General features: G+C 50.4%; 1 long non-coding RNA gene across 3 annotated transcripts; it reads left to right on the top strand.

Moving 5' to 3' along the window:
* The first annotated feature begins 2,209 nt into the window (after positions 1-2,209).
* Positions 2,210-9,553, top strand: LOC121480842. Of its 3 annotated transcripts, none has more exons than XR_005985111.1 (3): positions 2,210-2,487; positions 3,634-3,790; positions 5,466-9,553. It is a non-coding gene; the product is annotated as an uncharacterized LOC121480842 (long non-coding RNA). The 3 variants fall into 3 exon arrangements; XR_005985110.1 differs by having other exon boundaries at positions 2,210-2,804; XR_005985112.1 differs by having other exon boundaries at positions 2,210-2,851.
* The last annotated feature ends 4,220 nt before the right edge of the window (positions 9,554-13,773 follow it).

Genomic DNA, 13,773 nt, shown 5'->3' with positions numbered 1-13,773 from the left:
AGACTATGTACAACCCAGAACCCAAGGGCAAGCCAAGTAGACACACTCACAGCCTGTTCACTAAAGACTAAAGGTGACACTTTTGGAATAGGGCACTTGTCCATAGTGGCCAGATGTCTGAACTGAGAACCAAAGAGGCTGGGTTCTAGGTCTCGCTCTGCCAGTCACCAGAGCAAAGCCTTGGGAAAGCAATATAATCTCTCTGGGCTTCCACGTGCTCCTCTCAAATATTAAGAGAATAAACACATGCCCTGCCCTGACCAGAGTGGTTAGGAGATGAGAACTGTGCAAGGGCATATCTAGATTTTGTGGGGCCTGAAGTTTCTATCATTTCGCGGGACCCCTTTAAGAATATAAAATTATAAGAACAAAATTAGGTACGCATCTGAATATATATTTAGAATGAGAAATTACATCAAACTGTAACTGTTAAAAAGGTAATACAAAAAAAAATCAAAAACATTTTTTTAAATTACATATTTGGGGACGCCTGGGTGACTCCTCGTCTGCCTTTGGCTCAGGGTGCAATCCCTGGTCCAGGGGATCGAGATAGAGTCCCACATCAGGTTCCCTGCAGGAAGCCTGCTTCTCCCTCTGCCCGTGTCTCTGCTTCTCTGTGTCTCTCATGAATAAATAAATAAAATCTTAAAAAATAAAATAAAATAAAATCACATATTTGTCAGCGCACCTGGTGGCTCAGTCTGTTGAGCCTTAGACTCTTGGTTTCTGCTCAGGTCATGATCTCAGGTCGTGGGGTCAAGCCTGTGTGGGGCTCACTTTCAGCACAATGTCTGTCTGAGGTCCTCTCCCTTTCCCTCTCCCTCCCCCTCCCCATCTGTCCCTCTCTACCACTCTGTCTCTCAAATAATTTTTTAAAAAAATCACATATCTATCTGTCAAATTAATTGCCTGGTATATCACCATCCATTTTTTCCCCCACTACATTTTTTTTGGGGGGGTTACATATTCTTTAACGGTTTCCTCAAAGATAACAATTTTGTAATGTTCTCTATGGAGAGAACAGGAAAATAATTCAGTCTTTCTCTCTCAGGGTTGATCAAAATTTATTATTGCCAGTTCAAAAAAAAAAAAAAAAAAAAAAAACTTTCAGCATCTCAACTCATTATTTTACAACGGTTCTCAAATTTGGGGAAATCTCTATCAAGTTTCTTTTCTTTATGAGCTAAAGGATTTCAAGGAATTTCACATTTTCTTGTGCATTTACATCTCCTCATTCTTCTGGTGCTGGACACCTAGGAACCAAGGACTTCTGGTACCTTCAGGCCACCATGCTTGTAGGGGGTTAGGAGTGGGGGTTAGGAGTATTCTAGAAGCCGCTCCCACACCAGAAAGGCTAGCAATAACTATATGCACAAACTGAATATATGGATCCCACTTAACTCAAATTAGGAGTATTCTCTACTCCAGGGGCACCTGGGTGGCTCAGTGGTTGAACATCTGCCTTCGGCTCAGGTCGTGACCCCAAGGTCCTGGGATCGAGTCCCGCATCGGGCTCCCTGCAGGGAGCCTGCTTCTCCCTCTGCCTGTGTCTCTGCCTCTCTCTCTCTCTCTCATGAATAAATAAATAAAATCTTAAAGGAAAAAAAAAAAGTATTCTTTACTCCAAAATGCCTAAAAATGCTCATGGCTACTTCAGCGCCCCCAGATAGGGAAGCCGTAGTGAAAAGAGACCACTAGTGGTCTTAACAGATTTGGATTAAAATAGCCTACTGCTTCTAATTTTATAAAAACACGACTTTTTCCATGGCCTTAGAGGGGGCCTGGGTGCGTGAAGGCCCAGGGAGTGGAGGTGCTTTAGCGTCGGGGACAAACGAGCTCCGGGGTCACAGAGTCTCTCCAAAAGGCGGAGCCAGAGGCAGGGAACGTTACTCACGTTTGCAGGGAAGCTCAGCGGCCAGGCCCGCGTGGCTCGCAGCTCGTGGCCGGCCCAGGCTGCGGCCACTGCCAGCCAAACCGCATGCGGAGGTCCCTGCGGACCCACCCGCCCTCCGCGCCCGCTCTGCGGCCCCCACTCGAGGCCCAGAACGGCCGGGACCTCCAGCCCAGCATCCCGCTCCGCCGCGCGCCCGCCGCCGGTTTCAAAACGAGCGCGCTCCCTCGGGCCCGCCCCTCACTTCCGGCCGGGAAGCCCTTTGGTCCCACCGGGTCTCGCGATATCGCGACTCCTCATCCCCGCCCCCCACAGCCCCGGAGAGCGGCGCCCGCCCGTGCCCAGTGCCCCGTGCCCCGCAGGTGACTCTCCCTGGCTGGTGTCTGGGACCAGGGCTCTTCGCCCGGCACGTTTCCCAGCAGCACGGACCCGGCAGTTAAGGCGCACTTAGGTCCATCAGGCCCCCAGCGGAGATCAGGAGCGGAGGGGGGAGGGGGGTCCGCCTTCCCCCCGCTGGGATCAGGAGCCGAGGGGGGTCCGCCCTCCACCTGACCCTGCTCTGGGTCCGCGCATGCGCGGGACGAGGACTCTAAAATGTGAGCGACTGCGGCCCCTGGGCTGCACTGCGCACGCGGTCTGGTTTAGCCCCCACCCCAACCCCGGGAGGAAGGCGTGCTCTCCACCCTCGTTGTAGCGATGGGGAACCTGCAAGGATGTGACCAGTCTGACCGTAAGGCTTCAGTCCTTGGGGAAGCAGTTTGGCAACAGGTTCCTCCGACCCCCGGATGACAGTGCAGCTCAGTGAGAAGGATTCCACCTTTGGGGTCACACCGACTTCGTGTTTGCATGAAAATCGACACCCCTTCCGTGCTGTGGGACCTGGAGCAACTGGCTTAACCTTTCTGACACTCAGGTGATAGATGGGGATAATAATACCTCATGGGATCATGAGGATCGGAGGTATATTCGGTGCCTACTCCCAAATAAGCACTCAATAAATGGAAACTATTGTCCTTGATAATCTTTTTATCCCCTTACGCGTCCTGCAGTGCTCAACGTGTAGGAGATGCTTAATAAACCATTAGTGAATGAGTGAACGAGTGAATGAATGGAGGGAGAAAGGAGTAAGCCAGGCCAGACACCAGGTGGTCCCGGCCTCCAGCCCACTAATCTCCTACCCCCTCCCCCCCTGTGGCTACACCTCAAAGGGCTTGAAGTGGGAAATAACTGTTCATCCTCCTTTTCCCAAACCGTTGTGTGTATGTTCACTTGTTATTAAAGTAGCATACAGAAAAGTGCACAGATCTTAAGTGCGCTTAAGTTCTTATGGTATAGCCAGCTCCCTGATGAAGAAGCAAAACATTACCGGCCCCCAGAATGCCCTTCATGTTTCCTTCTTGTTTTCTTTTTTAATTTTGTTAAGATTTTATTTATTTATTCCTGAGAGACACACAGAGAGAGGCAGAGACAAAGGCAGAGGGAGAAGCAGGCTCCCTGCGGGGAGCCCGATGCGGGACTCGATCCCAGGACCCTGGGATCAGGACCTCCTGAGCCAAAGGCAGACACCCAACCGCTGAGCCGCCCCATGTTTCCTTCTAAGCATATATCCGCCCTAGAGTAACAGTTATCTTGCCTTCTACTAGCAGACATTAGTTTTGCTTGTTTTTGCATGGGATGCACCTGGAATCAGATAGCATGTGTTAATCTGCACCTCTCAGATTTCCATGTCTCCTCACTTCCAGTGGGAGTCCAGGAAGAAGCCGGATGGGGTTGAGTCCCGTGTGATCAGGGCTCCTGCCTGCTGTCACCCATCTCGACATCATGGCTAGCCTCTCTACCTGTTCACTGGCCCAGGATCCCTGTGCCCATGGACTCCTGGCATACCTCTCCCTTTCTGAGGTAAGAAAGCATCTTCTGCTTCCTCTCAGCTCTTTCATAAGGGTTCCCATGGTAGAAATGTGTGTGTCCCTAGTGCCCCCATCTTTGCCATTATACCCCAGATCTTTCCTACTCCATCAGGAAGGCCCTGGGAAAGTGGAGGATGGGAGTGGAGGATGTGGCTCCATACAATATGGAGCCACAATATGGTCATGCCCAGCTTCACACCACTCCGAGTAACACTCCTTCCTCTGCTTTGTTCAGTGTGCCCCTTCCCCCTCCATTTCTCATTCAGGGTGATAAGCTCTCGAGGTCTTTGCTGTTCCTCCCTGCAGTCTAGCATCTGTCACATTCCCTCAGCCCACTAGACATGTTTGTTCCTTCCCTAATCCCAACTGAGGGCATGGTGTTTGTCCTCTTACAAAGGATTCCTGATGCCATTCAGATTGAGGAAGGTGGTTTATGGGTTCTGGGCGTTCTGCCTCGAGGGGGCAGTGTCTCCTAACACCACAAGACAGCCCAGTCCTTAGTCCAGTCAAGAAGCCCCATTACACAGATATTATTATGAAACCCATGTTACATATGAGGAGGGTAAGGTTCAGAGAAGTTTAAGGGATTTGTCCAAAACCATATAGTTCATAACTGATGACAAGTAGACCTCAGGAGTGCCATTTGATGTAGGTCTAGAAGGCTTGGTATCTGCTACCACTCAATGAAACTAAAATGAGACATTTGGATATTTTACATAATTCATATCTAGTCCTTAAAAAACTCCAGGAGAAAGGTTTTTTTTAATTTCCATACGCCAGATATAGAAGCTGAGGTCCAGAGAAATTAATTATTCTGCCCAAGGTCACAGGGATAGAGACAGACTAAGCTAGGATTCAGCCCATCCCATCCCACAAACTGACCTCAAAGCCCGGCTCTTTCCTCTGTGCTCCACCACACTCATCAAAGGGATTCTGGCAAATGCAGATATGAATGGATACATGGATAATATAGAACAGTGGGGACTAGGTATTTACCCAAAGAATACAAAAAATATTAATTCAAAGGGATACATGCACCCTGATGTTTACAGCAGCATTATTTACAACAGCCAATTATGGAAACAGCCCAAGTGTCCATCAACTGAAAAATAGATAAAGAAGATGTCGTGCGCGGAATATTATTCAATCAAAAAAAATAATGAAATCTTGCCATATGTAACAACATAGATGGAGCTGAAAAGTATAATGCTAAGTGAAATAAGTCAGAGAAGGACATATACCATATGATTTCACTTATATGTGGAATTTAAGAAACAAAACAAATGAGCAAAGGGGAAAAAAAGGAGAGAGAGGCAAACCAAGAAACAGACTCTTAACTATAGAGAACAAACTGCTGGTTATCAGAGAGGAGGTGGGTGGGGGAATAGAGGAAGTAAGTGTTGGGGATTAAGGGGCACGCTTGTCATGATGAGCACCAGGTGTTGTATGGAAGTGTTGAATCACTGTATTATACACCTGGAACAAATATTACACTGTATGTTAACTAGCTGGAATTTAAATAAAAGTCTAAAAAAAATAAGACAGTGGGAAAGCATTCCAGAGAGAACAAAACACATACCACAAAGGGACAGTTTTGCTTCTCTATTAATGTGTAACCCCCCACAACTTAGTGGCTTAAAATCACAATTTATTTTTATCTTTCACAGTCCTGTGGTTGACTCCACTCAGCTGGGCGGCTCTCACTGGGAGCCTGCCATGCAGTTGCAGTCAGATGGAAGCAGCAGTCATCTGAAGGCTCATCTGGGCTGGATGTCCAAGGTGGCTTTTTAAAAACAGAAATCTGACACCTCATCTGAACTGGTTGGACCAGATGGGGACTGGCCAGACATTCCTCTCTCTCTAGATAGTCTTTCCATCTGGCTTGCTGAAGTTTTCCTTGTAGATGGTGATCTCAGGTATGCAAACCTCATACATGAGTGGTGGCTGACTTTCCCCACCATGAACATTCCGACAGGCGACCTCCCTTTGGAATTCATGCAGCATCACTTCCACAGCATGCTATGAGTGAAAATAGATCACAGGGATGGCCCAGATTCAAAGGGAGGGGACAATTCATAGGTGAGAGTACAGGAAGCATGCCTGGTTCAATGGGGACCATCTTTGGAGATCAGCTAGTACAGAGGGCCAAGGCGGGAATGATCAACTCAGGAACTGCATGTATTCCTGTCTCAGCAGAAACCGGGGTGCAAAGGAGCAAAACTGGAAGTGATGGCTTGTGACATACCATGGAGGGGTTCAATGACATGCTCCAGAACCTCTGGGGTCTTTAGCTCCCTAGCACCTAAGCCTCCTTCCTTTTTTGGAGGATCCTCCTTAGTGAAGGTGTTAGTGGGAGGTCAGGATCCCCACCCTTGACCCCTGATAGGAAAGTCACAGAACTGTGACGTCAGAAGTATGCCAAATCAATGATCCCACTTGCGACTCTGATCAGTAAGTGACCCAAGGAAGCAGAGGACTGTTTATAATTCATTCTAGTGGCAGCAACAGCCAGTTCTCAGAGTAGAGGCTGTGCAAGAGAGGACCTCCAGAGCCCAGGGGCGGGAGTCCCCTAATCAGACTGCCCTTAAGGCAAGACCTGACAGAGGTTCTGGCTGCTTAGTTCCTCTTGATTCCTGCCTACTTCCTGACACGGATTCTGGAGGCTTCCTGTCAATTTTGTGAGTTTTCTGATATCATTCCAGTAAATTCCTCTTCTACTTAAGTAAACCAGAGTCCATTTCTGTTGTTTGCAATTAAGAACCCTAATCGGCACAAAGACCCATTGAAATCTTTAGCCAGAGGAAATGACATGATCAGAGCACTTTATGGAAGAGAAAAACAGAAAAATCTGATAAGGATGGATTGAAGAGAGAGAAACAGGGATGAGAGAGGCCAGTTGGGAGACCGTTGTGATGTTTGGGGGTGTATGGTGGATTACAATATTGCCAGTGCCAAGGAAGTGGGAGAAATGCAGCTTTTGGCCACTGACTGAATATGGAAAAAAGGAGAGAGGGGAAAATCCACGCTGACAGAGTTTTGAGTCTTAGCAACAAGGAAAATAATAATGTCATAAAGAGAAACAAGCAAGTCAGGGAGAACTAATTTGGAGGGGGAAATATTTCACTCATTTTTTTTTATATATTTCACTCATTTATTCAGTAAATATTAATTGCCTGCTCCATGCCAGGCACTGTTCTAGGCAGTGAGAAGACAGTAGGGAGCAAAACAAAGCTTCAGTCCTAAATTAACAAATAAGTACATGAGATAATGAAACTGCTTTAATAAAGCTTTAGTTTGCGGTGCCATGGACACACAGCAAAACATGTCTAACTGGTAGCAGGACTTTAAGAAAAATCCTAAGAAGCAAGGCTGGGCCTAAAGACAAATTGGTCATCATTCCCATAGACATTCATTCATTCATTCATTTACTTACTTTTATTTATTGAGTACCTCCTATGTACTCGGTACCATTCTTGCCATAGGAAAAACAAAAATAAAAATAAAAGAGGATCTCAGCTCTCGTGGAGTTTCCATTATGGAGTACAAGGCAGATGGTAGACAAGTACACAAATACGTCAAATATGTGATGTGTACTATGAAGGGAAGGGAAAAGTAAGAGGAAGTTTGCTAATTTAGATAGTTTGTTCTAAGCAAAGGCCCCTCTTGTAAGGAGATATTAGAGTGAAGTCTTGAATGAAGAGAGGCAACATCCACATGGTTACCATGGGAAATCTATTTCAGGCAGAGGGAATAATAAGTGCAAAGGCCCTGAGGCAGGACAATTTGGTTTCTTCAAAGAATTGCCAGGAGACCAGTGTGGCTAAACTAAATAGATGAGGGCAGAAGTAGGAGGAGAACAGGTGAACGTGGGAGTGGGAGTGGGAGCCAGATCTTGTAGGGCCTTGCCAGTCATTGCAAATACTTTGGCTCTTGTTCTGAATGAGATAGGAAGACTTTGGAGAATTTTGAGCAGAGGAAGCACGCTACATGACTAACACTTTAAAAGGATTATTCTGGTGGCTGTGTATAGAATAGACTGGGGGTGTGTGAGGGCAGAAGCAGGAAGACCAACTAGGAGACAACTGCAGTCATTCAAGGCAAGAGACCATGGTGGCATGGAGCAGGATGGTAATGATGGAGGAGGGGACAGGATCTACTGATAGATTGGATGTGAGATGTCAGAGAACTAAAGGACTCCAGTGACTCCAGCGCTTTTAATAGGAATCGGTAGAAGAGCAGTTGCCATTTACTGAACAGAGAGGATTGAGAATTATATCTAGAGCTTCAAGATTGCCTCCAGCCAGCCTGCCTGCCTGCCTGCCTGCCTGAATAATTTGCTCCAAAGCCATGATGGGGAGCCAAAGTAAATCACCCATGTGCAGGGAGCTGGGGGAGGACATTCAGCTAGCATAGGTTTTCGAGGCCAAGATGAGAGAAGGTGGAAGTCTACAAGGGGGCAGCAGCAACGGCAAGGAATAAATTATCTACAGAGGGATTAAACAACCCTTCCAACAAGAAGAGAGAAGGAAGTCACAGAAATAGAAAGGGGGTAAATTAGAATAAATCTTGTGATGTTGCATTGGAATTGAAGGTATGGTGTGCGCTCATAGTTTTCTACATAGAGAGATTGAGAGATTGATCGATCAATAGACAGATAGAAATGTATGTGTAAAATTATATATATATTTCCTAGCACTGTCCGTTGAGCAGCCCGAAAGCAGTGATACCCCAAGAGAAATGAGCATACCTAGCACCTAGATCTTAATTTCTGAATATCCCTCCCCATTAAAAAGAACAAAAGTGCCTCAGAGAAATGACTGGTTGCAGGGCTGGAGCAGAGAAAATACAAGATTGGAGCTTCGAACATCTTGTGCCAGAAAATAAGGAAGTGATCAAAGAACCATGGTGGTAGAAGCCAGCTTGGCAGCTGGCCCAATCTGGGAAATTTTTTCAGCACCAAAATAAATAATGATGCAACAAGTAAAACACTCATATCTATAATAATGTTGCCAAAGATGCATAGCCCAAATCTAATGATGAGGAAACAACAGATAAACCCAAACTGAGGGACATTCTGCAGTATAATCGGTCTGCAGTCTTTTCAGTTGTCCCGGTCATTAAAGTAAAGGAAATCTTTGCACTGTGTCAGACTGAAGGACACTGGAAAGACGTGATAACCAAATGTAATGAATAATTCTGGACTGTATCCTTTCATCATTAGGCCAAGTAATGAAAGTCCAATAAGGTCTGGGGGTTAGATGATATGAATGTATCGATGTTAATTTCCTGATCACAAGCATTGTACTGTTATTTAGGATAATGTCCCTTTTTTGTAAGAAATTTGTGATTGGGCATCATGTAGGCAACTTACTCTCAAGTGGCTCAAAGAAGGGGAAAGTTCCTTGTATGTTGTAATTTTTCTGTTATATCAAATAAGAAGAAAAAAGACAAGGAAAGAATGGAGGAAGTCCTTGAGACAGTGGAGAGGGACAGGAGGACCAGCCAGTGCACCAAATGGTAAAATATTTCTAAGGAGAGGACAATTGATGTGCAGTGTTGCAAAGAGATGAGAGAAGATCAAGACTGAGATAAAGGTATTAAACTTACGAAATTTGTTCTGTGTTGTCAATCATGGCAAAGTCTGTCTACGTATGCAGTAGAATGGATTATAAATCCGTTATTTATCGTGAGATTACTGGATGTGCATATGGATTTTTAACAACTTCTTGGCTTCCCTGGGCCTTGGGATTCAGAGGTTGGAAACCTGCTTTCACTACAAACTGTCACAACTTTAAGAAGAAAATCCTAATGACATAATCATATTAGCTCTGGTCAGGAGGCCAGGTCTCCATAATTCCTAGTTTTAGAAACATTCTTTCTTTAGTATATTTCAATGATATAATTGGATCCTCAAAAATATTCTGTATATGGAACTATTATTGTGTTCAAGTAATACATGTTCATTATAAACAAATGAAAATGTAGATGAAAAAGAACAAGTTTTAAACCACCTATAATCCCATCATCCCAAAATAGTTTCCGCTAGCAATTTGCTGCTTGTTTTAGAGGTTTAAAAAAAAAAAAAGATTTTATTTATTCATGACAGAGAAGGAGAGAGGGAGAAGCAGGCTCCATGTAGGGAGCCCGCTGGGGGACTCAATCCTAGGTCTCCGCCTGGGCCGAAGGCGGCGCTAAACCGCTGGGCCACCGGGGCTGCCCTATTTTAGACTTTTAAAATGCAAATCACATCTATAAATCTTTGTTGCACTAAAGGAGGGATCCTGCCCTAGGCTACTTTGTATCTTGCACACACACACACACACACACACGCACACCCATATAGAGCAAACACTGTCTCAGTCACTAAATATGCTTCAACCACCTCAGTTTTAAGGACTGCGAAGAATTCCCCTGAGCAGATGGACGATGATTTATGTAATCATGTCCCTATTTGCGGACTTTACATTGGGCGCAGAGAGAGCGCGCCGCAGAACTTGCCCACGAAGCAAGGACAACTGGACTAGATGGGAAGGCTGGGGGACACCCGGGTCACCGAACAAGGTTTGAAGTACACAGGGACCGAGGAAAGGTCATCGAGGCTGCGGCCGGCAGGAAGCAAAAGCCAAAGGAGTCAGGTTGTGCCCCAGGACAAGGGGCGTGGAATAGGCCGACTCCGAAACCCACGGAGATGAAGCGAGACCCCGGACCCCCGGTCCCCAACCCCCGGCGGCGGCGGCGGCGGCGGCGGCGGCGGCGGCTGAGGCCGGTGCGGGCCCGAAAACTGTGCATCGCCGCTCGTCGCCAACAGAGGGCGCCGGGGCCACAGCAGTGCGCAGTGGGCGGGGCCCAGCTGCCGGCCAGATGTGGGCAGCTGGACCGCGGGAGACGCGAGCTACACCCCGGCCCCTGCAGGCCCGCAGGCAGGGGGGAAAGCGAAGATGGGATGCAGGGGCGAGGGTGGTGGCGGACACCCCACTGTCGCAGGGGGGCCCCAGATTGCCCTCCCCTGTGGGGCAGAAGTGTTGGGGGGAGCCTCCCGCCCAGAAGGGGCGCCGTTCTCTGATTCCCACCGACGTGCGGTACGGGCTGGCAGCCACCCTGGGGCTGGCTCAGCAAGACAGAGCCAGGTCCACTGGGTGGGGCTCCGGGCCAGGGGAGACCCACGCGACTGTCTGCGGCGGGAAGGAGAGCCGGCCTTGAGGGCTTGAGCTTCTTGAGGACGCAGCCCTCGAGTCCAGACGCCCCAACGCGCGCGCACACACACACACACACACACACACCCTCCCTGCGCTCTTTCTGCCCTGAGTGCAGTGTGCATTCAAGAAGAGAGCACCTGGGGGATCCCTGGGTGGCTCGGCGGTTTAGCGCCTGCCTTTGGCCCGGGGCGCGATCCTGGAGTCCCGGGATCGAGTCCCATGTTGGGCTCCCCGCATGGAGCCTGCTTCTCCCTCTGCCTGTATCTCTCTCTCTCTCTCTAATAAATAAAAAATCTTTTAAAAAGAGAGAGAGAGAGCAACTGAGGCACAGCAGGACGGAGCACTGAGTAGACCCCTCCTCCCCGTACTGTCCGGCGCGGAGAAGTCGGGCTGGAGGGCCGCAGTCCCAAGTTCCAGTTAAGGATCCCAGGCTGGGGACAACCCCGAGGACCCCGCCCCCCGGGCCAGCCTGCGGTCCCCACCCGGCCGCTTCCCTGACTCCGGAGTAATCAGCTGCTGCGCGCGGCTGTAATTGACGGTGCAGGCCCGTCTGGCAGAGAGCCGGCGGCCGGCGCAGGGGCGGGCGGGGGGCTTAATTGCAGGCCTTCAGGTCGCAGTCTGGGCTGCAGCTCCGCTCGCGGGGAAAGGGACAGACACTACGCTAGAGCCTGGCCTCAGAGGAGGCTAAAAGACCTCCGAGTCGGTAGTTGGGGATCCCTACCCCGGAAACCGGGGATTTGAGGGGCTTGAACCCCAGGGAGGGTGCGGGGGGGGGGGGAGTGGGACGTCTCCGGGGAGCCAGGCGGAGGGGGCCAGATTCCAAACTCCCCACCCCAACCCCAAGGAGCCCTGGTTCATGTCGTCCGAGACTCCTCCCTCGTTCTGACCCTCCCTCCACCACCACCCCCCGCTCCCCTTTCTGCCGCCCCCGTCACCCCCCCTCTCGTATCCCCAGGGCGCTCCCACCCTGGGGAAGAATGTGCCCTCCTAGCGCACCCTTGCCATGGTAACGGCACACCCCCACCCCCGCGCACCGCAGCGGCCGGGCCTGGCCCGGAGGGCGGCGAGAAAAGGGGGAGTGGGCGCCTCCCAGCCCCGCGGACACACCTCGACTGCCCTGGTTGCCACAGTAACCGGGGGCGTTTCGAAGTGCGCAGCCGCAAAGTGGCACAGGGCTCTCCTCTCGATCCTTCACCCCTCCGAGCCGCCCGCCGAGGACCCCGGCTCCTGGCAGAGGCCGCCGCCCACCCTCCTCCACCCCGCGCGACTTCAAGGACAAAGTCCAGAGAGGGATCGCGGGGCGTTCCAGCTTCCACGCGCCGCGAGCCGAGGGAGCACAGGCGGCCGGAGGACCCAGAGAGCCTGAAACCTGAATTGGGATCCCCTGTCCCCGTCCGTCCCCCTCCCCCAGCGGAGCCTGAGGGGGGGCGCTGGCAGCAGGAAGCCGGGAAGGGCCCCGGAGGCGCGCAGGCCCCACAGTGGAGCGGTGATTACAGGGACCTGTCCCTCCCGCCCCCGGCTCCCACTCTCATTAAGTCATTTTTTCCCCTGTTGGAAAGTCCCCGTGCCTTGAGCACAGGGGTTGGGGCGACCGCAGGCAGCTGCCGGCAACCACATGAGAAGGGGGGGCTCAGAGGGGAGGAGGGGGCCCCGACTCCGGCCTGGACAAACTCCAATGTGGAAGGCCCCCTGCCGGGGGCTAGCTGGGGACGCACTAATTTGGGAGGAGCAGGGCCTGGATGCCGCTGACCTTGCTTCTCGCTCACCAGGGTCCTCCTCCAGCTGCCAGGGCCCCTACCTTTGCCTCTGTCCTTTTCTCAGCCCTGGGACCTTGGGTGACTGGTAAGCAGGATGTCTGGGTTCTGATCCCCACCCGGGTCTGGCTGCCTCTCCCTGACCCTTAATCCTAAGCCTGCCTGCAGATCTGTCCTCATTCTCTGTTAGTGCTCTCCCTCCCTCTTGTTGAGGCCATCCAGGCTCCAGTAGACCATACTATTGTTTCCTCCTGCAAGGACACCTCCAGGGGCCATCAAGGCCAAAGGTGTTGAGAACCAGGACTGTTCCTTGCCCCTCTGATCTATGGCTCACCATGTTTTTATTCCCAGATTGCAACCGTGGTCCTCCCCAAGCACTTTGACAAGTTCTTCCTCCCATCTACCTCCACCACCCCCTATTTCCAATCGGTGCATTGATTCCCACCTCACCCTTCAGCCAGTATGCCTAAGCCTGATGCCCCTCGGGCCCTATCTTCCTGACCTTCATCACTTCCACATGTCCCTTTAGGGCCCTTGCCAAATCCCACATTCCTCTTTTCAACTGACTTCAGACTCCAGTCAGCCTCTGGCCCAGAGAGAGGATGTGGAGCGGGCAACACCTGGTTTGTCCCTTTCCCAACTTTCCCTCTCTTCCTTTATAGGTCAGGCCAGCATAGATTAGTTCGCCTGCTCTTGAGTGGAACATGGCCCTCCCCCTCCACGCAGTGTCCAGCCCCTGCCCCACCCTACCACCCACCCCTCCCTCTGGAGGCAGCATGCTCTGCAATATTCCTGCTCCTACCTCATTATCCCAACCCTGATCCTGTATCTCTCCTCTTCAGTCTCTCCTCCCCCAGCTCTGTCCTCCTTAAGCCTGGAAGGCACAAGAGGATGACACCAAAGCATTAGCAGTGGTGGACCCTGCTGGAGTGGGAGTGACCCCCCAGGCCTTCACTCCCTCCCCCATACACACACCTCTTCTCTCCTCCTCCCTGGGATGGGAGGGAGCAAGGGGGCAGGGAACC

This window comes from Vulpes lagopus, chromosome 22 (genome assembly GCF_018345385.1).
Source record: "Vulpes lagopus strain Blue_001 chromosome 22, ASM1834538v1, whole genome shotgun sequence".
Lineage (NCBI taxonomy): Eukaryota > Metazoa > Chordata > Mammalia > Carnivora > Canidae > Vulpes > Vulpes lagopus.
Note: the sequence above shows the minus strand (reverse complement) of the source record. Positions and strands in the feature narration are given on the sequence as shown.